Source organism: Eutrema salsugineum, unplaced genomic scaffold (genome assembly GCF_000478725.1).
Source record: "Eutrema salsugineum unplaced genomic scaffold, Eutsalg1_0 scaffold_7, whole genome shotgun sequence".
NCBI lineage: Eukaryota > Viridiplantae > Streptophyta > Magnoliopsida > Brassicales > Brassicaceae > Eutrema > Eutrema salsugineum.
Window position 1 is genome coordinate 8,036,723 of NW_006256486.1, and position 24,308 is coordinate 8,061,030.

A 24,308-nucleotide genomic window follows, 5' to 3' on the forward strand; every position below is an offset into this window, starting at 1 on the left:
TTTTATTAAGTAATTTGCAAAGGGATTTCTGTCATGGGAATGAATTAATCTGCTTTGGAAGTCTAGACTTAAGAATTGCTAGTGTTGCATTGTTTTCTTAGCATCATGAATCATCATTTAAACCACCCTAATCAATCATCACATCTAGAGGTTTAAGTTTCTCGAATTTGAGTCTTTGTTTAGTTTCTCTTGTTTGCTTTGTTCTTAGTTACTGCTTTTTCTTTTTTTGTTTTATGTTTTTAGATCACTTTGTTACTAAACCCTGTTTCATTAGACTTGGATTAAGATAGTTCCATATAATCTTGATGTCTGGAATCTCTCCATTTGGATTGACCCTCAAGTGCTACAACACAAGAGGTTAATTGACCTTAGTAGGCTAAAAACCTATTATCAATTTGGTGCCGTTGCCAATTGGAGATTCATTGTAGCATTAGGAATTTGGCTCTTCTTGAGATCAAATCATTTTCTTTTGTTTTACTGATTACCTTTCAAGTGCTGTCTTTGTAATCAGGTGTATGAACACCAGAAGTCAAGCAAGAAGACAAAGAGAAAGAGATGTGCACATTGAGAGGTTGGGTCATGGATCAAGGGCAACATGCTCATGGTGGTAATGGAAACCACCAGAATCAGCAAGAGCCACCACCTCCACGTCCAAGACAAGTTGTGGGAGCTGGTGATGAGGCCAATGCTCAGGGTCAAATACATGGGATTCAAGCTCCTACACCTGAAAACGAGATCAAATCTGGCTTGATCAACATGGTGCAATCAAACAAGTTCCATGGCTTGGCATTAGAAGACCCATTAAATCACATTGACAACTTTGATAGAGTTTGTGATCTAACTAAGATGAGTGGAGTGAGTGAGGACAGTTTCAAGTTGAGGATATTTTCTTTTTCCCTAGGAGACAAAGCTCATCAATGGGAAAAGTCTCTACCTCAATGATCAGTCACAACATGGGAGCAATGCAAAAGAGCATTTCTATCCAAATTTTTCTCTTCATCAAGAACAGCAAGGTTAAGAAATGAAATCTCAAGTTTCATTCAGAAGAAACATGAATCCTTTTGTGAGGCTTGGGAAAGATTTAGAGGGTATACCATGCAATGCCCTCACCATGGATTCTCTTGTTAAGTACCTTCTACAGAGGTGCTTTACCAAAGGTCAGACTCCTCTTGGACACTGCTTCAAATGGTAATTTCATGACCAAGGAAGTCAATGATGCCATGACCCTTGTGGAGAATGTAGCTCAGAGTGATGAGCTTTATGGATCATACTTTGACAGGAATTCAAGAGGTGATGTGTGTGCTGAAGAGGAAAGGACAAGGAAAGACATCTGGTCTCTCAATGAGAAGCTAGATAAACTTCTCCTAGCTTCTCATAAGTCAGTCAACTTGGTTACAGATGTGAATCATGTGTGTCAAGACACATTTCAAGGGGATGACATAACAGCTGAGGTAAACTTTGTAGGTGGACAACAAGGTTACCAAAAAGGCTTTACCTACTACAAGAATCACCCCACCCAGAACTTTCACTCTCACATCAATAACCAACAAGGTTCTGTCCCTCCCCAACAGCAAAGCCTCCAACAGAACTCAGGGAATAAGGATCAAGAAGTACATAACCTGCTCCAGCAAAGTCTCCAAGGTCAAGCAAGTGGTGCCATGGACTTCAACAAGAAAATGGCAGAGATTAACAACAAGGTGGATTTAATCATTTAAAATCTGTTTCTTATCATTGCATCATCTCATCTTTGTTCTAATCATGATTAACATCACCTCTTGCAAAGGAAATGGTGTGTTCGTCATGATTAATGAGCAGTCATCCTTTAAGCTTCTAGGTATGTAGATTAGTATGCTTAGATGCTTGATTTATGATGTTTAGGATCTAGATTCTCATTTTCTTTCCTTAGTTAGCTGCTCCTAATGCTAGATCTTTGTACATCACTCTGATCTAGACCATAGGCATTTCTCCACCCACAAGGTGTTTGATGAAATGCCTGAAAGAGCTAAGCTAAGGGTTTATGCCTTTTTCATCATGAGAGTGATAGTTAAATGCATCAATGACATATTAGAAATGTTTCTTAATGCTCGTTAATTCATATTTCACAAATGGGAATTTGGTTTGAAAATAGATTAGTGTAGAGGGTAATGCCTTCATGAGAGGATTGGTTTTGATTAGAGATCTAAGTTAATTGGTTTTAAGATCATGTGATTACTTGTTGCATCTTTCTGTGTAAGATTCAGTGTTCGCTTAAGTAGAAACTGTCTGGTCATCATTAGAGTTGAAACTTTATGCTTGTTGATTGCTTGATCGTGGGGTGAATTAATCTTGATTAAGTGGTTTGCAAAGAGATTATTGTAATGGGAATGAATTAATCTGCTTTTGAAGTCTAGACTAAAGAGTAACAAGTGTTGGATTATGTTCTTAGCATCATGAATCAACATTGATCACATCTAGAGGTTTATCTTTTATCATTTGCTTTACAATCATCATCTTGTTTGTTTGCTTGCTTGTTTAGTTTATTAATCATCATTGCTTTGCTTGTTTTATGTTTTATGGTTCTTTGTTACTTGTTATCAAACTCATCTTTGATCACTTGATTTAAGAACTTATCTTATAAACTAGTGCCTAACTACCACACATATTGATTTGATACCCTTTATGCTACAACAGCAAAGGGATTGATAACCCTCTAAGAGCCTAAAAATTCTTAGTTATCAGCTTGGTACTTTTATGCACCATCTATGATATGGATTTTTTAGTATTAGCTGATCGTTCCATTAGACAACCAGTATGCATCTTAATAGATGTTCCCGTCAAAATTGAAAAAAGTTCCATACCGACCAATTTTGTAGTTCTAGAACTAGAGAGAGAATCTAAGGATCCCCTTATTCTTGGAAGACCATTCCTATCTACAGCCGGAGCCATAATCAATGTCCCAGAAGGAAGAATTGACCTTCATCTAGCCGGTTTAGTTATGCAATTCGACATGAACAAAAATTTCAATAAACAAAGTTTGGATGGAAAAATATGTTGGATTGATGACTTGGACGAAATTATTGAGAAAGTCTATGAAGAATTACTTCTCGACGATCCTTTAAGTGTCACACACGCATCTACAAAAGACGAACGCAATGCTTGATAAGTCCAAAACTTATAAAAGCCTTTAAACTATCTAGATCTTAAGGACCAAACAAATATTCCTACACCTCCTAAAGACACATTCACATCAATAAAGGATCCCTGGAGCAAGCTAAAAGCCCCAAAAGTCAAGTTTAAACCTCTTCCCATCGGACTTAAGTATGCTTTCCGTGGACCGAATTTGACCTATCCTGTTATTATAAACTCTGGTTTGACGGAAGAAGATACCACAATGCTGTTGTCCAAACTGAGAAAGCATAGAAAAGCCTTAGAATATTTACTTGATGACATACCTGGAATCTCTCCAGATCTTTGTATGCACTAGATCAATCTCGAGGATAATGCTAAAATCTCAATTGAAAGTCAAAAGAGACTAAACCCAAACCTCATGAATGTTGTTAAGAAGGAGATTATGAAGCTTTTAGAAGCCGGAATAATATTTCCTATCTCAGATAGCACTTGGGTTAGCCCAGTTCATGGTGTCCCGAAGAAAGAAGTATTCATTGTCATTAAAAACAATAGAGATAAAATAATCGCTACAAGAACAGTCACTGAGCGCAGCAACTAGAAAAGATCACTTTCCGCTTCCCTTCATAGATAAAATGCTAGAAAGGTTAGCTAATCACCCCTACTATTGCTTCCTTAATGGATACTCCGGATTTTTTAAAATCCCTATTCAACCGGAGGATAAATAAAAACGATATTCTTTTGTCCATATGGCACGTTTGCTTATCGACAAATGCCTTTTGGATTGTGTAATGCACCTGCTACCTTCCAGCGATGCATGATATCGATCTTCACAGTCTTTATCGAAGACTTTATGGAATTTTTCATGGACGATTTCTCAGTCTATAGATCTTCTTTTGAAAAATGCTTAGCCAACCTTGGTAAAGTTTTGCAAAGATGTGAAGATAAGCTCTTAGTATGAAATTGGGAAAAATATCACTTCATGGTGCGTGAAGGAATCGTGAAGTTGACAAAGCAAAAATCAAAGGCATGACAAGCCTACAACCCCCCACAAATGTGAAAGGAATTCGTAGTTTCTTAGGACACGTAAGATTCTATAGGTGTTTCATAAAAGATTTTTCTCAAATAGCTAGACCTCTTACGCGTTTGCTTTGCAAAGAAACAATCTTTGACTTCAGTGACAAGTGCTTAGCCACGTTTCATAAAATCAAAGAAGCCCTTGTCTCTGCTCCAGTCGTGCAAGCACCTCATTGGAAACTACTATTCAAAGTTATGTGTGAAACAAGTGACTAAGTAGTCCGAGCAGTTCTTGCTAAAAAGCAGATAAGAAACTGCACGTAATCTACTACGCATGCAGAACTCTAGACCAAGCTCAATGCAATTATGCAATAACAGAAAAAGAACTTATTGCTGTCGCAATACAAGAGAACAATTGATTTCCAATGACCCATTACGACCGTTTAGTAATCTTTGCAGTTTTACGATGGTTTTACGACAAAAAAACAAACCATCGTAACATTGTCGTACAAATTAGTCGTCGTAAATTCGTTATAATATTTACGACATATTATGAAGATTAAACGTTGATTAAAGTGAGCATCTATTGTCGATGCAAAATCGTCGTAAAAACGACGTATATTTAAGACGTTTTTACGTCATACGATAATCAATGTAATCTTATGATGTTTGTACGTCAAAATATAATGTAGGTCAAAAACATTTAAAACATGTTCACCTACCTTAGTCATTGAAATATAATCGATGTAAAATCATCGTAAATTGCCGATTATGATGTAAAAGCGATGTAAAATAGATGTAAAAAACCATCGTAAAAGCGTCTTAAAGGGAAAAATTTTGCTATAAATACATCTACATTTCCTCTTTCATTCACAACAACATCATTCAAACACAATAACAAAAAAAATATAGATAGAGAGAGAGTTTTTTTGAATTTTATTCATCATGCCTGTATATGAGCTAAGAAGCTGGAAGTGTATGCGAAAAGAATCAGAAGGGGCGTTGACAGAAGAATTCAAAAAAGGGTTGGAAATATTCATGTATCAGGCCAAAAATATGGAGAGAACCAAATAAAGAGGGAAAATGTTTTGTCCTTGTCTGAAATGCAAGAATACAAGGTATACTCTAATCCAAACACTATGGACGCATTTATTAAATAGAGGGTTCATACTATAATATTATGTTTGGTATCAACTTGGAGAAGGATATGGCAGCAATGCTCATGAGAATGCTGGTAGTAGTAGTAATTATCAAAGTCATGTTGAATTTGATGAATCAAATGATTATCAGCCTAATCATTATCAATCTGATAAAGGTCTAGATCATGATAGGATGTATGAGATGCTTACAGATGCATTTCATGAAACGAATACTGGTAATGTTGTTGAGGAACCCAATGTAGATGCTAAACGATTTTATGATTTGTTAGACAATGCTAAACAACCAATCTATGAAGGATGTAGAGAAGGTCAGTCTAAATTATCATTGGCAGCTAGGATGATGTCAATTAAAACATATTATACCTTAAATGAGGTTTGCATGGATGATTAGGCTGATCTTATGAAAGATTATCTCCCGGAAAATAATTTTCAGCGGCAACATACTATGAAATACAGAAGATGATTTCTAGTCTTGTTCTAGCTTCTGAGATTATAGATGTATGTGTTGATAATTGCATGATTTTATGGAAAGATGATGATAAGCTGCAGGAATGTCGTTTTGCTAAAACCAAGATACATGCCGCAAACTTCTGGGCATAAAAAGATACCATACCAACAAATGTGGTATCTTCCTATAACTGATAGGTTGAAACGCCTCTATCAATTTGAAAGGACAACTGCATTGATGAGATGGCATGCAGAACATACATAAGTAGGTGGAAAAGTTACTCATCCATCAGATGCAAAAGCGTGGAAACACTTCAATACGGTATACCCATATTTTGCTAATTTCAAACGAAATGTCTATCTTGGTCTGTGCACTGACGGTTTTAGTCCATTCGGTATGTCTGGTAGAAAATATTATTTATGGCTAGTAATCCTGACCCCTTATAACCTTCCCCCAGATATGTGCATGCAAAGAGAATTTCTTTTTATGAATATTTTGTTCTCATGTCCCAATCATCTGAAGCAATCTCTCGATGTACTTCTGCAGACACTCATACATGAGTTGAATCAGTTTTGGTATACCGGTGTTCGAACATAGGATTGTTCAAAGGCGAAAAATTTTACTATGCGGGCTGTGCTTATGTGGACAATAAGATATTTCCCTGCATATGGTATGCTATCAGGATGGACTATAAACGGGAGGTCTTGTCCTTATTGTCTTGATCGAACTGATGCGTTTCAGCTAAACATGGTATAAAAACATGCTGCTTTGATTGTCACCGCATGTTTTTACCGGAAAACCATCCATATCGGAGGAACAAGAGGTTATTTAGGGAGAATAAAAGTGTACGTGTCTCTCCACCCGTATATTTAACAGGAGCTGATATTGAAGCGCAAATCGAGCATTCGGGGGCTTGGGAAACGATAACTCGTGGGGGAAACTAGCACACCCCAGCAAATATGCCTGAAGGTTATGGAATTCATCATAATTGGCACAAAAAAGTATTTTTGGCAATTTCCACATTGGAAAGATCATCTGCTCAGACACAATATTGATGTCATACACATTGAGAATTTTTTTTTGATAACATCATGCATAGAGTGATGAACGTGCCGGGAATTACAAAAGACAATGATAAGTCAAGATTAGACTTGCCTGATTTATGCAACAGAACTGAATTGCATATACTTCGAACGGGAAAGCACCGGTTCCTGTATTTCGGTTGAGTGCAGAACAGAAGTAAGCATTGTTGATGTGAGTGCAGTGGGCAACACAAGTTATACCCTAGACAAGCTGCAAGTGCACAACAAACCCAATAGTACTTAGGGATTGAATCCACATAGATCTGTGTGTTGAGGACTTCTAACTGATGCTAAAAACAGTCGTAAATCTAATCTAATAAAAAGGTGTTTTGGTTTGTCACTAAATCTAATTATGCAGAGAATTAAAAAGAGCTTTAAGTAAAAATCGGTTGAAAAACAGTAAGGAAAAAGCACTGGGTTCAAGATTCATCTTTAGGGTTCATGTTCCAAAACACAAGGAATTTAGGCAAGGATTTTTTATGACTCGGAAACTAGGATAGACACATGTATGATTAGCCAACTCTCGTCACCCTAATCATCTAATCACTTGTTCATGGCAATTAACTCTCGCTCTCATGCCAGAACAAGATCATGCTTTGTAGATCGGAATCCATCTCTGCTTATGTATCCTCCGTAGGAAGCTTTCGTCTCCTACGACGGGGATATCCATAAATTCCGGTTCAGGCAACCAAGGTACAACACTCTCGTGACTCGGATTAAACATAGGATCGGATTCTGGGTGATCAATCCAGAATTACCGCTTTGAGATTTGGATGAATGGGAGAATCATCTTAAAAATTGAAATCCTTTTTTCCTAAAAATCTAGATGCCATTCGAACATGGGGTCCCTTTGGATTACCCTTTCACCCAACTAGGTGACTACTCAGACATGGCTGAGGTAGACATCATCATCGATTTAGAACTTAGAAGAAAAGTAAAAAAAAAAAACAAAGTTGCAGAAAAACTTTTCTTATTGAAGACAGTATGGCGATGGAGAGCTTCTACAAATGCATAAAAACAAAACCTAAAACTACAGATGAGTTCTCTCTCAAAGAGAAGAAAGAGGTTCTCTTACAAAAGACCTAAAAATGAGTATTTATAGTGTTTCTCCACGTCTTGGGCGTCTAGGACTTGTAAAATGGGTGCAGGAAGTGTCTTGGGCCTTAGTTGGGCTCCTGAGGTTCGGACATAGGTCCACCAGGGGTGAAACCTCCTGAGCCGCGGTGGGAAGAAGGCTGGCCACGGGTGAAAGTACTTGTGCTTGAGTGGGCTTGTGTTGATCGGCCTTCAGTGCATTGATGATATATTTGAGATCTAATCGTTGGATTGCTTTGATTTCAAGTGTGTTGAAAAGCTGGTTGTCTCCTCTATAATGTCTTTAAATTTGGAGATGATCGGACGGTGAGAAGGTCTTCTTTGGTTGCCAAACTTCTGACGGCCTGAATTTATCCAAAAATATACTTTTGCTCCAAAATGCACTCCAAAGTCCCATAGTTTCCTGAAAAGCCTTTTAAATCTCCAAGACATGGAAAACACTTATAAAACCTTTAAAACTGAGTAAAAACACTGATAACACCGGATTTTGACAATTTTTATGGATCTTTTTAATATCTTATGCAGGTGTTTTAACTCGGTTTTCTATGGTTTTAAGTGATTTCTATGTTTTAGAGTTTTAAAAGACTTTTTAGGAAACTTGGACTAAAGATGTGAAATTTGGAACAAATGAATAATTTTGGATAATTGCAGACCGTCAGAAGTATGGCACTTGATTGAGATTTTCTCACCGTCTGATCATCCCCAAAATTTGAAACAACATAGAGGAGACAACTAGCTTTCTAATGCAATTGGTTTGGAGACAATCCAACGGTGACAGAAAATGCACTAAAGACAGAAAATGCAGTCTCGAAGGAGAGCATAGGCCGCGACCGAGGCCAGACCATGATTCCCCGCTGTCAGGACCACCGTGACCGCTGCCAGACAATGTTGACGTCTGAAAGTGACCTAATTCAAGCCCAAGTTCAGCCCACTACTTATTCTTCAAACCCTAGACGTTTCCAATGAATTAGAAGACTATATATACTTGTTTTAGGTCATTCTAATGACCAAGTCGTGGATAGAGAGCAGAGAAGAGCCGCATACCTCGGAGTTGCCGTCTTCGGGAGAAGAAGGAGTCGCCGAAGGAGCCATCATCGATCTCCATCTTCATCCTCGTTCTTCGTTCTTTACCTTTCTCGTAATTGATTTCCTGCAAACTACAATACTTTTGTGATGTTTTCATTCACTATGATTGAGTAATTCCCTTGTTGGGTTTTAAGGGATTTTTCAAAGGGTTTCATGTATTGATTTCTGGTTTGTTAGATTAGGGTTTATCTAAATCTGCGTTTCGTTTATGTGGCTTGGATTGATCATCTAGCTACTGCGATTAGGTTGATTTACTCACCGAAAGTGTTGTTGAATCGATTAACCATATTTAGATGAATAAAATTCTCTTAGACGGCGTGAGTTGATCTAAAGTGTTTTTTGAAATTATCAAACTGATTTGTCTTGACACTTAGAGAACCGAATGGGAGTTTAGTAAATCTGAGTGAATTGATTTGTGATTAATACTACGTGAGTAGGTTAGTCTGGGTTTGATTTCAGGAACACATCTATAGAAAACTCTATGTTTGATTCTATTGTTAGCTAGTCTATGATTCCCGGCGAATTACCTAACGCCCAACACCTTCTCGTATTGATATGATCTTATTGTTTACTAGTTTTTAAATTTATTATTTTCTATTTTCGTCACTGTTCACAACCGCCAACCAAAAACCCATATTTTCATTTTAGCTCAGTTCTCATCTCAAGTAAACTTGTATTGCAGTTACTTGGTCTTCAGTGGATCGACCCTTAAGTACTACAATGTACATCTGTGCACTTGCAGAACCTAAGCACATCAAGTTTTTGGCGTCGTTACTGGGGACCTTTAATGTTGCCTACGAGTTTCAGGTCAGAATCGAGTCTTAGGTACGTTCTCTGTTCATTTTTGAAAAAATAAAAAATAAAAAAATAAAAATATTTATTATTTTATATAAAAATTAATATTAAAAAAACAAAAAAAATATAAATCTATATATATATATATAACTAATAAAAAAATATTTATTATTTTATCAAAAAAATTGATATAGATATATTATCATAAAAAAATTATATATATATATATATAAACTAAAAACAAAAAAACCAAAGAAAGAAAAAAAATTATATATTAATATAAAAATTAATTAATTAATTAAAAATAAACGCACACACACAAAACAAAATTAGAGATTGGCAATAACAATAGACACTTGCAAGGTTGAGATAGGCTTAGAGATAACCACCACGTCCAGCAAAACGTTGATGAGCACGTTAGGTTCCAAAACGCTCCTCGCTTAACTCTAAGAGATTATAACACTCCATATGCTTTCTATGAGAACCCTTCTTCTATTAGTCTACAACCTATCAACGTAGACTATGAGATTAGCCCGAAGCTCATCAAATTGGGCAAGCAGAACCGGTTCCATGGCGATGCATCAGAAAATCCTATGGACCATCTCGAAGATTTTGAAGAAATCTGCAGTACCAAACAATTCATTCGAGTTCCTGCAGATTACATAAAGTGCAAGTTGTTTCCATTTTCTCTGTGTGATAAGGCGCGTGCTTGGTTCATGTCTTTGTCTCCTGGTTCACTCGAATCATGGGACGAATGCAAGGCTGCCTTCCTTAACCATTTCTACACCACCTCTAGATCAAACTTCTTTAGAGACAAGATTTATAGGTTCCAACAAAAAGGAGACGAACCTTTTCATGAAGCTTGGGATCGTTATAAAGGCTACATTAGGGAATGTCCTCATCACGGTTTTACAGAGACATGCATCTTGAACACCTTCTACGAAGGTCTTGAATGGACATCTAAGGCTCCTCTAAATGTAGCAAGCGATGGAAACTTCATGACAAGGACTGTGGAAGAAGCTTACATCTTGATTAATAATCTTGCTGCAAGCAGCAGAAACAATTATCCTGATCAAGGAAGAACATCACGTTCTACTTCCCATTATCATAAGGAAATTGAAGAACTTAAAGCCATGGTGAAATTGTTTCTCCAAAATCAGCAGCGTTCTGTTAATGTCTGCGAAGCAGTTAATGCAGCTGAGATTAATCATCAACTTGGAGCACAAGATCACGCCCATATGAATCTCCAATCTGCTCCAAAATCATCTCTAACCTTTCAAGACAACAAGCTCGAGCCTATGGTGCAGCCACTTCTTATGAAGCTGCAAAGATTAGCAGACGATGTAGATATAAGAGTGGACTGCTTATACACTGATGATGTTGGTGTGATTGTGGGTGTCAAGTTTTACCCTAATTGAAATCAATAGCCGCAAGTGCACAGCTGATCGATTGTAGTACTTAGAGATCGAATCCACAGGGAAGGAAGATCTTTTCCTGCAAAAAGCCTTTGAAATAAGATTAAAGTAAGGAAGTCTAGAACAAAAACGGTTTAGTGGGGGTTTGGTGGTGTGTTTAAAATGTAAAAACGAAATATTAAAAGAGAATACGGGAATTAAATGACGTAATAACTAAACTTAATGAAAATGACTAAAAATGATAAAAAAACGGATATTCTAATGCTTAAATGAAAATGAACTAAAAAGGAAAGACAATATTGAACTAAGGCTGAAAGAAAATCGGTGTAAATCAATAAGGAAGAAGGCATTGGGATTCAGGGAAGTTTTCTCAGGGGTACGAACGATTCAAAACATTGCTAGAGAGGAAATTTGGTAAGATCTTAGCTTAAACTTTTCAAACTGGAGTCACGGACGTATGAATACGCCACTGTCGTGATCATAGACAACTATCTCTCTCAACCCTGACCAGTAGGTTTCCACTCTGGCCCTGAAAGAGAAGAGATGCATTATGTTTAAGACTCGTCCTAATTCACAAATCGCCCATAGGTAGGTTTCCACTCCTATGTTTGTTTTGCTCTCCCAAACTAGATCTGATACCTGATGAACACTTTCGTGTCACCAAGCATCTGGATCAGATTGTAGTTCATGACGCTACTTTCATGCAGTAAAAACGAATTCAGAAGAAAAAGTTCTAAGATTCGGCTCAAAAGCTCATGGAATCCTCATCGAACATATAAATCCCCATCGAAAATCCCTTAATCCCAACAATAAAACTACTCAGACATAATAAACGAAATCAAAAGCATAGTATTAATAAGTAGAATAGAAACCGAAATTGAAAAAGAAAGAACAAGGGTTCAAGAGAACAAATCTCTCTCTCCCTAAAAGCTAAAGCAAAAACAATAAAAGTAATGAAAGATAATATGAGGTTGTTCTCTATTGATATCGTTTAGGGTTCCTAAGACATGTATTTATAGTGCTCAAGACCTCTCTGGACGTCACTTAGGGTTTCTCCAAATGTGGGCTTCAGAAATGGGCTTTTTGGGCTCGGAGGTTGATGGCCGCAGGGAATGGGTGATTTGCCGCGGTCGGGATGCTCCTGACCGTGGGAAATTGCTTGTTGGCCGCAGGTGGAAGTGCTTGCCGGCTGGTTTACGGGACATCTTGTTCTTCGCGTATCTTTTGATTGAACCGTTGGATTGCCAAGCTGTAAAGTGCACTGGAAAGCTGATACTTCCATCTTTAAGGTCTCCAAATTTGAGCTGGATCAGACGGTGAGAATGCCTTCAATCAGGGGTGAAATTCTGACGGTTTGACTCTGAGCTGAAATCTGGTTTTCTATCCATTTTGTTTAGCTTTTCCCTAAGTTACCTGAAAAAGTCTTGGAATTACAAATACTAGAAAACCGTAATAAAAGTACTTAAAAACAATTAAAAACATAGAAAAAGTATTTCAAAACGATCCATAAAAGTGGTCAAAATACGGTGTTATCAACTCCCCCAGACTTAAACCTTTGTTTGTCCTCAAACAAAACAAAAGCCTAAACTGGTTAAGTGAAAACAAAAATAAGGAATGCACAAATCTCATAGACATGAACTCCTATACTAGGACCAAAGATAGTGCATCAATCCATAACTTAGTCTAGAAAATTCTCACCAAAGCATAAGAGATACTAGTCCACTTTTACCGTCATGCAAAACTTAAACAATCTAAATCTTGATTCCAGTCAACTAGCACTCTACATTCATTAAGTTCAATAGTGAGTTCTCATTAAAGACATCATCCAAGGTAGACGGCGTTTGGCATTAAAGGGCTATTTAAGTGGTGGAGTTAAAGTGTTTCGGGTTACCTGAAGATCTGGAGGATGCAAGATAATATGCAAAACGGCAAGAGAGATAAGGACCTGTTGATGACCACAGTTTTCAGTCAGTTATTCTTGCCAAATGTTGTTGCATAATCCTTCCTCCTTTGTTGTAAACAGCTATTCCCCCAGACTTAGATTCTTTCCGGGAATAGTTATGTTTGTATTTTTGTGAGAATTTTCTAGATAGATGTTTTACAATAGGTTATGGTTTATAAGGACGGTCACTGAGATATTGTTTAGTTCCTGTGGGTTATTAAAGATTCTTTCATGGCTTGATCTATGTTTTGTTTGAGGACAGACAAAGCTTTAATTTTGGGGGAGTTGATAACACCGGATTTTGACCATTTTTATGGATCGTTTTAATATCTTATGCATGTATTTTAACTCTGTTTTCAATGGTTTTTAACTGATTTCTATGTTTTAGAGTTTTAAAAGACTTTTCAGGAAACTTGGACTAAAGATGTGCAATTTGGAACAAATGAGCAATTTTGGATAAATGCAGACCGTCAGACGTATGGCACTCGATTTAGATTTTTTCACCGTCTGATCATCCTCAAAATAGAGGAGATAACCCCCGTTCTAATGCAATTGGTTTGGAGACAATCCAACGGTTAGACCTTTAGATATTCCCGATGCACTAAAGACAGAAAATTCAGTCTCGAAGGAGAGCATATGCCGCAACCGCGGCCAGACCATGATTCCCTGCGGTCAGCACCACCGCGACCGCGGCCAGACAACGTTGGCGTCCGAAAGTGACCTAATTCAATCCCAAGTTCAGCCCACTACTTATCATTCAAACCCTAGACGTCTCCAACGAATTAGAAGACTACATTAGGTCATTCTAATGACCAAGTCATGGATAAAGAGCAGAGAAGAGCCGCATACCTCGGAGTTCCCGTCTTCGAGAGAAGAAGGAGTCGCCGAAGGAGCCATCATTGATCTCCATCTTCATCCTCGTTCTTTGTTCTTTACCTTTCTCTTAATTAATTTCCTGCAAACTACAATACTTCTTTGATGTTTTCATACACTATGATTGAGTAATTCCCTTGTTGGGTTTTAAGGGATTTTTCAAAGAGATTCATGGATTGATTTCTGGTTTGTTAGATTAGGGTTTATCTTTAGAGCTATTCGTCTAAATCTGCGTTTCGTTTATGTGGCTTGGATTGATCATCTAGCTACTGCGATTAGGTTGATTTACTCACCGAAAGTGTTGTTGAATAAATTAACCATATTTGGATGAACAAATTCTCTTAGACGGCGTGAGTCTATCTAAAGCGTTTTGTGAAATTATCAAATTGATTTCTCTTGACACATAGAGAACCGAATGGGAGTTTAGTAAATCTTAGTGAATTGATTTGTGATTAATACTACGTGAGTAGGTTAGTCTGGGTTTGTTTTCAGGAACACATCTATAGAAAACTCTATGTTAGATTCTCTTGTTAGCTAGTCTATGATTTCTGGCGAATTCCCTAACGCCCAACACCTTCTCGTATTGGTTTGCTCTTATTGTTTACTAGTTTTTAAATTTATTATTTTCTATTTTCGTCACTGTTCACAACCCCCAACCAAAAACCCATATTTTCATCTTAGCCCAGTTCTCATGTCAAATAAACTTGTATTGCAGTTATTTGGTTTTCAGTGGATCGACCCTTAAGTACTACAACATACATCTGTGCGCTTGCAGAAAACTAGGGTTAAAACCTGAGCACATCAAACACCTGCATAAGATATTGAAAATGATCCATAAAAGTGGTCAAAATCAAGTGTTATTAACTCCCCTAGACTTAAACCTTTGTTTGTCCTCAAACAAAACCAAAGATCTGAACCTGTAAAAGAGGTTTGAAAATCGCAGGAACTAACAAATCTCAGAGACCATGCTTCTAAACCAGAGTTAGTCATTATGCTCAAATCAAGGATAATCTAGAAAATTCTCATCAAAGCATAAACATAACTAGCCTGTTGATCCGCCATGCAAAAGTCTACACACTTAAACCTATCCTCCAGTCAACTAGCTCTTAACATTCATTCAATAGTTTAAGTGGTTTTCATCAAAAGGATTTGAGTGAAGCAATCAATGCTACGTATTCAAAATGACTCTTTCAGGGGTGAGGTTTGATGTGTTTAGGGTTACCTTTTCTGGAGAGACAACACATTATGCAAAACAGCAAGAGAGGGTGGAGCTGTTGATATCCAAAATTTCCAGTCACATTCTTCTTGCTTTAAGATTCTTGATCTCCCTTCTTCAGGTTCTCCTCATAACTCCCCCAGACTTAGATTTTTGTCCAGGTTCTAAAATCCCCACAATTGAATACTTGCAGCCTTTGCTTCAAATAATTTTGGCTACCCTAGACTCTTTAGGCTTTTAGTTTCCTTTCCTTTCTTTCTTTTTCTCCTTTTTTCGTTTTTTTTTTAGAAAGGGGATACTGCCTTTTGATTGAGAGTCTTAGGAAGCACAAAATTTACCTTTAAATTCAAACTTTTTGAGGCACCATCGAGCTTTGATAGGATTGCTTTTAGTTTCCTTTCCTTTCTTTCTTTTTCTCCTTTTTTCGTTTTTTTTTTTAGAAAGGGGATACTGCCTTTTGATTGAGAGTCTTAGGAAGCACAAAATTTACCTTTAAATTCAAACTTTTTGAGGCACCATCGAGCTTTGATAGGATTGCTGATACTCCTCTTTCCCAAATTTCTTCAGTCCTTCTCTTGAGTGACTGAAAACTATGTTGTTCCTCTCTCTCCGGCGTTTTTGCACATATCTGCCAAAAGAGCTAAAGAGAGAATGCATGAAGTTTGAAATGATGGTATTGGGTAAAGGGTGTGGTACCAGCTAAAGATAAACTGGCCATCTAGGACAACAAAGAGTGGTAACAATGATGTAAAGATATCCTAGATGTGAATCATGTTGCCTGCTAAACCAATGATGAGAAAATTAGATGTCAAGATTATGTTCAAGTGAAATGAGCTAGTATATCCTGGAAGAAATGATCTCCATGAATAGAAATCCTCTGGTGGGAGTTCGTAGTGCAAGTACTCTAACTACCGCCTAGTCTAGTACTAACCACAAAAGAAACTAGCATGAAAAGTCTAGCAGCACATGGGTCTTACTCATCATATTTTTGTGTCAACATTCCTGAAAAATACTCAAGGTCTTTTAATCAGCATAATTTTTTTTAAAAATTGCAGAAAAAGATAAGAAACAAAGAAAATAGATTAGTACGGATAGACATCCTCCCCCAGCCTTAAATCACACTGTCTCCAGTGTGAAAAAGTTGGTGAGAAGATGGTAAAATAAAAGCAAAAGAGTCTAAAATAAAATAAAAGAAAATGCTGATAGAACCGTGGGTATGATATGGTGATGGATAGGGGCCTATGTCTCATGGCTGTCATCTGTCTTTGTAGATGAGGAGTCATCAGACCGGCGGATCTTCAGTAGTCTCTTCATGCACCTGTTGATCTTCTCTTGCTGGTCAAGCTTCTTCTTCAAAGCTGCAAAATCTGCATAACTCCTAGTGGATGCTCTGAAATGAGAAGAACTGGCTCTGAATGAGGATGGTGCAGGCTGTAGTCTCCTGCTGTTTGCAGCTACCTCTCTCTTGGCTTTTGCAGCCAGAAATTGCTTCATGGTCAGAGGTAAGAGTGGCAAAGATGGTAGGAAGTCGCTGGTCTCTGGTTTCCATCCTGGGTCTGAACCATCTTGGAGACGGGGCATTGAATCCGATGGTAGTAGTACCCTGTACTCGGTGGAACTGGTGTAGAACTTCTAACTAAATTCAATTTGGTCCATCTTGGCCCTGGTGATAGTCCTGTCTCTAGAGAACTAAGAAAGATCAAACCAAACCTCTCTAAGAGGTGTCTCAACTGAAAAATCAACTCCTGCTGCTATCATAAGCGAAGTGATGATGCTCCCAAAAGCTGGTGAGTAGTCCTGACCATCAGATGTAAGCATCTCATGCTTAACCTTCACTAGGTTTCTTGCAATGATACAAGCAAAGCAAGGAAACCTGGGGTGATCTGCGAATGGTAGCTGTAGTGTCACCAACTCTGATTTAAGGACATTCACTTGATTGGCTCGCGAAAACGCAGTGTGTGCTAGTAGCTTATGGACATAGCGAAGAGCAGGATGAGAGAGTAATGATGCCTTGGACCTTCCTTTGTCATAAACTCCATAACCCATCAGCTTCCAAAGATCCTTATCTGGATCCTACTCCAATGCAATCTTATCACAATAAGGCAACTTCAAAGCATCACATATCTCTAAGATGGTAAGAAAGTAAGGATGACCTCCAACAGAGAAGGAGAGTGTGCCATCTAGAGCCCTAGGAGTAGCTCTCTTCTTGAGCTCAAAGTAGCTGATGCAAGGAACTCCTTGGTGTGGTTCTCATAGGTCTGAAAGTTCTGCTCCATGAATGATCTCATTCCAAGCCAATCATGATACCATATCACATCTTCTCCGATTCCAAGCATCTCAAGAGTTGAGTAGTCAATTGCTGGAGTTGGCTTGATCTTCAGCTTCTCAAGCTGTGCCAAGTAATCGATGTCTGGGTCAATAACTTTACCAACAAACTTCACTTTTCGCTTAGAGGAAGACTTGACTCTTCTTGGGAAAGATAGCTGAATGGAGGTCTGCTCAATCTTTCTTGAAAAGATTCTTATTTGCGCGGTAATGGAGGTGGATAGAGGCTCATCTTCACTCAGTTGTGTGTCGTTCAATGCATCATATGTCTCGTGCGAATGAGGCTTTTTCGCATGAGGGCTCGTCTTAGTTCGAATCAGTCGAACTTGAGAGAGATCCATGACCTGAAAAAATGAGATTCTCGAGACAAAGGATAAATCAAGCTGCTTTGGTAATGATTTTTTTATGAACAATGTTTTTATAGAGATATCACAAACACATTATCATGACAAACAAGCTGTAAATGCATCATACATTACAAATTCTAAGAATTTCTGGTCAAGTTTTGATATATTGATGTTCAACACATGAGATTTCTGAATCAGGATGTTGTTTTATGCTCACTCACATGTAATCTAATCTAGTTTTCTATCAACAAGAACCAAACAATCTAGATTTGCAAAGCTGAATCAAACAGATCTCTAAATTTCGATTTGCTCAAAGTCTCAAATCTCAGATTTTCGAAAATTTCAAATTTCTATGGTCTAAGTGTTTAATCATGCAATTAAACTACCCAGTAGTCTAGCCTTAAGTCCAAAGACAGTTTCCAATCATCCTAAGGTGAATTTCTACTCATTCTAAGAAAACCCTAAATCCAAGTTCTTAAGAAAAAGTGAGAAATTTGATCTCATACCTTGATGAAAGTGTTATGTGATGATAGATTTGAAATCTCCTTTGAAACAGAGTGAGATATGTTCGAAAATTTGGAAAGGGTTTGTCAAGTTTGAAATCTGTCTTTTTCTCTACATCTCCAAGCTTGTTGGGGAAGATGAAGAGAAAAGATCTTTTTAATCTTTTTAAATTTTATTTTTCTTTTAAAAATGTGTTATTCCTAAGAAAATTTTATTTTTAAAAGTTTAGAAGACTTACCTGGCGTGTTTAACAGGGAAATTATGCTTCGAGAATTTCCCGGTTAAATCCTGTAATAAAACAGGAAATTGAAGTTCTGGTTTACGAGAAATAGGGAAAACTTGCCTGGTGACCAAACCAAGGCCGGCTGCGGGCCAGGCGCGCGCCCCTGCAGTGAAGTCGAGTTGGGCCGCGGCTGAGTGGATGCGGGCTGCAGTAAATGATGGGTCGGCCGCGGTTGGATTGATCGCGGCCGCGGCAGATGCCTCCGGGAGTTCCCGGTTTCTCCCGTTTTCCTGCTTTTTCAGCCTATCTGTTTGTATTTTCTGGTTTTTTTAATGTTTTGGTTTTTCTGGGTTTTATTAAAGCCTGAAATGCATAAAAAGAAAAGAAATCAAATAGAAAATAAATAAAAAGAAAAGAAAATCATACCAAATGGGTTGCCTCCGATTAAGCGCTTTTGTTTAAAGTCTTTTAGCTAGACTCTTGGCAGGATTAGGATTGGGAAGAAGAGACAGGACCCCTTGAATTAAGAGTCCTTGTGGTCCTTCTTAGCCTGAACTTTGGATTTCCTTCATCTTGAATCACAATCTGTTTTCCTTTCTTAAGTATTTTTGCATCCTTGAGGACATATTTTGTCTTCTCAACAATTCCTTCAAGATTTTTCTCCTTTGCCTTGCTGATGTCTGGTGGCACCACTATCTTGATGTTCCCAAATTGCCTAGATGTAAGTGCTTTTAGTTCCTTCTTGTCCTCCAACACCTTCTCCTTGTCCTTGTCTTTTTGATTTGGAGCTTGGCCTGGTGTGGTCTTATAGAACTTTCTCCTGTCCACATTTAAGAAAACTAAACAGCGATTTACATGGTCAATAACAGACCCTACAGTAGCTAAGAATGGGCGACCAAATATCAAAAAAGTCTGTCTTTTTCCTTGTCCATCTCAAAAACTTGAAAATCAGCTGGGATTGTTTTGTTTCCAATGATCAGTGGCAAATCCTGGATCATTCCTTGTGTTCTCTTTTGAGATGAATCACCAAAGATTATCCTCACTGGAGATGGGACAAATGTGCCTATACCAAGTTTCTCAGCAACAGATTTTGACATGACATTCACATTAGCACCAGAATCACATAAACAATCTGAAAATTCAATTCCAAAGATTGAACAAGTGAATGAGAAACGCCTTGGATCCTTAGACTTTTTGAGTCTTTGGTCAGGCAAGCGTTTGGGTACCTTAACTGAAATGACCCGGTTTCTCTCATGCTCGGTTTCAGAGTTCTTTATGAGAGTTCTAGGCGTCAATCTCCCCTTAGAGTCTGCGAGAGGCTCTTCTTCCAAAACCGCTGTCATAGCATTGCAGAACTTCTTTGGGTTATCTTCTACTCTTCCTGGTAAAACTCCTGGTTGTCTCTTCAATGAATCTGCTGTTTGACTTATCTGATGTTCCAACTTTTTGACATGAGTTGCAAGAGATTCGAACTTCCCATTCAAACCAGTGTAGATACAATCGATCTTCACCCCCATTTTCCTGAATGACTTCTCATTGCCTTGAGTAGTCTGCATCATAGTCTGTTCAAGCGATTTTACCTGATTACTTAGCTGGGAAAGGGTTGCTTCTAATGAGCTGGTCTGTGCTTGTTGAGGATTGAATGCTGGTCTTTGTTGGAAGTTTCTTCCTCCATAGTTTCCACCTTGAAACTTGTTTTGAAAACTCCTTGAAAACTGCTGTGGATAGGGCTGATTTTTGGCTCCTTGATTTCTGTATGATAGATTGTTGAAGTTGGCACCAGAATTCCTAAAGTTGTTGTTGAAGCCTGGACTACATCGATTATGATATGTGTGGGCTCCCATAAAATTGACTTCTTCCTCTTGGTACATGCCATCTTCTTCATATCTTCCATTTTCTTCATTTCCTACAGCAATATCACAAGCATGTATATTCTTGTTTTGAGACTTAAGAAGTTGACTTACCATGCTTTTTAGCTCAACAATCTCCCTTGATTCATGACTAGTGATAGTCTTCTTTGATCTGTCATACTCAGGGTTGTTGTTGCAGTTAGCTACAGCTAGATGTTCGATGAGTGCTCTCCATTGTGGTATGGTTTTTGAACCTAAATCTCCATTGCTGGCAGTGTCAAGAGAAAGTTAATACTTCTGCTGAAGTCCTCTGTATAAGGTCCTTAGACGGGTTTCTCCAGAGAAACCATGATGAGGGCAGTCTCTCTCATACTCCTTGAACGCTCCCAGGCTTCATAGGATGATTCTATTGGGCCTTGTTGGAAACTTTGTATCTTGTTTCTCAGCTGGTTTGATCTTGACTTGGTATAGAAGTGGTTCAGGAAAGCTGACTTGCATTCTTCCCATGAAGTAATAGAACCAAATTTCAACCATCTAAAAGCTTTATCACTTAGAGAGAAAGGAAAAAGCTTACACTTCACATAGTCTAAAAGCTTTATCACTTAGAGAGTTGTTCTCACCATTGCAGAGATTTCTTCAAAAGATCAATGTGATCCATTGGATGCTCAGTAGAGATTCCATGAAATTGGTTCTGCTTCAACAAAGAGACAATCTGAGGTTTTATCTCATGATTTTCTCTTGGAACATGGATTTGAATAGGTGATCGATTTTGAAAGTGTTGGTGAGGTGCATCAAAATCGGCAATGAGTCTATACCAAGGCTGTCTTTTCACAGGATTGGCAAGTTGTATTGGTCGATTGGCTTCTCTAAAAACTGGTGGAACAATGTTTTCATCATTCCTTCTTCCTTCAGCATCGGCCTGGTCTTGTGTCCTTTGATTTTCAGCAATTTGAGCAGGATTTAGAGGGATTCGGTTTCCCTCTTCATCGAGTTGTGGCTGTCCATCTTCTTCATGAGCAGCATCTAGGTCGTCACCATGAACTGATTCACGGCCATCATCTCCAATGTGATCCTCCTGATCAAGATTTAAAAGATTTTCCCGATGGGCATTAGGATTGGCCGTCTTGAGCGTTCTTCGTCTGAGTTTCCTACGTGCTATTTCGTGCTTGTCAATCTCGTCTAAGGGCAATACGATTTCGTCAAGATCTCTCCTAGTTTTCATGCACCTGTGAGCAAAGAAAGCAAAGATAAAAAGAGGAGTTAGAAAATCTCCAGCAGAACTCGAAAATTGATAGATAATACTTTTTAGGGTCTCAGGGCTATCAATCTCCTTGTCAAAGTAGCACAAAGAGGTTTATCAATCCAGATGTGGTGTTAGACACTAAACTATGTGATCAAGTTCTTAATTCAAGCAAACAAGAGTGGGTTTTGATTAATCTAGAGACAACTACAAACTTAAACAGGATTAAAGACTAGTGAAATGATTAAAAAAGAACTAAGCAATGACAAATGATGAGAATGTATGAATGATAATGAGAAAGGTCTTAGACATGATAGTGGATTAGGGTGCCTTAAGTGATAAACTAATTAGCTAATGAATCATATGATCAAGCAAACCATTCAACATAAACATCTTTAAATAAGTTAATCCTCTCATGAAGGTATTAACTCATATGCTAAAACAGTTTCTAACCCAATCATCATCAGTGAAACATGAGTTAACAAGCATTAAGAATCAGTCTAATCTGTCATTTAAGCATATAAACAATCATTTCCATGATGAATAACACTTAAACCTCTAACAACTTTGGTTCAGGCATTTCATCAAACACTTTTGGTGCATGAAATGCCCAGAATCTAGACCACATATGATTTGTATGGATCTAGCATAGAGAACAAGTTGTAGAGAATGGAATATGCATGAGCTAACCCCTAAGCTCACTAATCTACCACTTAAGCACCCTAATCTACATATCTAAGACCTTAATGTGGATTTACTCACTAATCATGATCAACACACTAGATCCTTTGCAAGATGTGTTGTTAATCATGATTAGAAGTGTGATTTGATGATAAGAAATGATGGAACAAGATGAAAAGAAACTCCAAATCGATATTAAACTCTAAAAACAAGGTGTATCAAGTGGTTTTTCACAAAAAGGGGAAAAGAAACTAAAAGTGGATAAAAAGTGTTCTCCAAATTAGGTCTAAAAACAATATATAGGAGTCTTGGGCGAACCGGGTCAACCCGGAACAAACCAGGTACTGACCCGGCCTTGATGGGTGAAGATGGGTTTGCCACGGTCTGTTGTGTTCTTGGTGTGGCCGTGGCAACCTGACCGTGTCAAAGCTTTCTCGCGTGTTCTTGGCTGCCTTTTGATGCCACAGTCTGATCAAGCCTCGTCCGAAACCCGTGGCAAGTCATCGTGTCAAACGCCGAATATGTGCAAAAGTTGCCATGGTCAAGCCCCAGACCGTGTCAAAACCCGCATGCATGTAAAATCCTTCCCAGCCAAGTATTTGTTTGCCACGGTCAAGTCCCAGACCGTGGCATTCAAACCGTGTCAAAACCCAAAGCTGTGTAAAAGTTGCCCCCAGCAAATTTTTTTTTTGCCACGGTCAAGTCCCAGACCGTGGCATGAAGCTCGTGCCAATCGCCGAAGGTTTGCAGAAGTTGCCACGGTCAACCCCCAGACCGTGGCATTCAGGCCGTGTCAATCGCCGAATGCTTGCAAAGTTCCTCCCAGCCAAGTGTGTGTTTACCACGGTCAAGTGTAGAGCATGGCATGAGGATCGTGTCACTCGCCGAGGGTGTGCAAAAGTCGCCACGGCCAAGTGTGGACCGTGGCATTCCATCGCGGCATGTTTAACTTAGTCATTCAGGGCTGTCTGGACTACTTTGCATTCCGGAGAGTGTAACTCACGAAATACGTGTCCGAATTGAGTGATTCCGGTTGCAGAGGATAGAGGACTCATATATCTCGAACTTTGGTGAAGGAAGCTTCGGTGCTTGGGAAGTGGAAAACTTATCTTTGCAATGCATTTATACGATCAGAGAGAGCCCTCTATACATATGTCCATTCCGGAGACCGTATCTTCCTGCTCATAGCTCTGAACTGAATTATCTCGGATGTTCTCGAAAGAGGACTCAAATGTCTCTGATTCTCATGAAGGCCCCGGAAATTGAATCGGCCTGGAAATGCACCGTCTTTCACATTCTTCAGAGCTTATCGGCTTGGTTCAAAACATCAGCGAGACAGGGGTTTCTTCCGACGAGCTTAACTTTCTGCTCACGCGTCCGAATTCCATGATTTTACTTGCTATGAATCCGTGATCCAATCCTCACCAACTTCTATGAAGCACCCGACATCTGAATCGGACCGGAAGGTTTCCCGGACAGGCGATTTCGGAAATGTATTTGCACCCGGAGATTTTGGCCGATGCACTTCACTCGCGGTACATGAAAATGGCCGGTAAAGTCTACCCGCGGTACATGAAAATGGCCGGTAAAAATCTTCCTGGTGCGCGAGAATGGCCGATAACCTCCAACAACCCAATTTTACCACTTTTCAAGCTTTGATCACCATTCCACCTCCTGGATTCATCTTTTCAGCTCCAAATACACCTGATAAACACTCAAAACATGCAAAGACTCATTGGGACCTAATGCATCTCCTAAGTTCTAAAAAAAACCCTAAGGACCTAAAATGCATGGAATAAAACATGATTTAGAATGAATTATGCAACCTAAATGTGCAAATTATGAACATATCAACTCCCCCACACTTGTCCTTTGCTTGTCCTTAAGCAAAAAGAGCAAATGAG

At 38.5% G+C, this 24,308-nt stretch overlaps 3 non-coding genes across 3 annotated transcripts; 1 reads left to right on the forward strand and 2 right to left on the reverse strand.

Annotated features, from left to right (window-relative positions):
* Positions 1 to 1,011: 1,011 nt before the first annotated feature.
* On the reverse strand, positions 1,012 to 1,118 carry LOC112083219. Its single transcript, XR_002897512.1, has one exon. It is a non-coding gene; the product is annotated as a small nucleolar RNA R71 (small nucleolar RNA).
* Positions 1,119 to 10,587: 9,469 nt separating this feature from the next.
* Positions 10,588 to 10,698, reverse strand: LOC112083183. The gene has a single exon (XR_002897482.1). It is a non-coding gene; the product is annotated as a small nucleolar RNA R71 (small nucleolar RNA).
* Positions 10,699 to 20,826: 10,128 nt separating this feature from the next.
* LOC112083177 lies at positions 20,827 to 20,931 on the forward strand. Its single transcript, XR_002897476.1, has one exon. It is a non-coding gene; the product is annotated as a small nucleolar RNA R71 (small nucleolar RNA).
* The last annotated feature ends 3,377 nt before the right edge of the window (positions 20,932 to 24,308 follow it).